Here is a 961-nt window from a genome sequence, read left to right on the forward strand (position 1 = left end):
ATACTGTATCCATAATAATCTTAGTTTACTGATACACTACTATTAAGGCAAGTGATTGACAGTATCTCCTTGACTTGTCTGGCAACCCAGGCTTCGCTAATATCAATTATATCAGGCTATGATAATTTCGTTTGGGTATAAAATTCTATGAAACTTTTAGAGGCTGCTAAACGTGGTAGTGAAATTCTGGCACTGTTTCGTTCTGCTCGAACCATCATGAATACATTTGAATGAAACACATTTGTATATTTTTCAGTTCCACTGAATGATATGCGTCCTAGTCTTTTATTTATTTATTTATTTTTATTGAATATCCCGATATTCTTTAATGAAGTAAATGTATAGTGGTTTTGTCGCATATACATCTAGAAATAAATTTCATAATGCGTGGTACTTACAACTAGGTTGTCTATAGTGCTTCGTCCAGGTGATTCAGGTAAAATGTCACTCACTATATCGCTCACAATATTTAGCACGTTTTCACCATAAGAAATAACTTGTATGCATCACATGTACCACAATATTCACAATAACAACACTAATCTCTGTTTGTTTTCTTTGAAAGTCAACTATTATGAATACCATTTCGCTAAAATTAGTATAATTCAAGCACACAACATAATACCCTGGTGACTGATGAGCAGCGCCCTCCTACAATAATAATGCGTGATAAAGATTAATTTGTGGTGGGATGTTGTAGGATAATATGAGACTAGAAATATTCTACAGTGCTCAGAGACAAGATGGAACAAAGAAAGAGAAAATATGAAAATGTTAACGAAGTATTTTGATGCCAAATAAATGAAACCAGGAAAAAAGCTCTGAGTTATCAATATTTGTGAATATAAGGGGGACAGAAACAAGGCAGAGGTAGTACATACAGTGCATCATCATAAGTAGCAAAAACCCGCAATCAAAGAGATGACAGTGGTGGAACTTAGTTCGACGCACAGGACATCGG

This window comes from Penaeus monodon, chromosome 32, assembly GCF_015228065.2.
Source record: "Penaeus monodon isolate SGIC_2016 chromosome 32, NSTDA_Pmon_1, whole genome shotgun sequence".
Classification (NCBI taxonomy): domain Eukaryota; kingdom Metazoa; phylum Arthropoda; class Malacostraca; order Decapoda; family Penaeidae; genus Penaeus; species Penaeus monodon.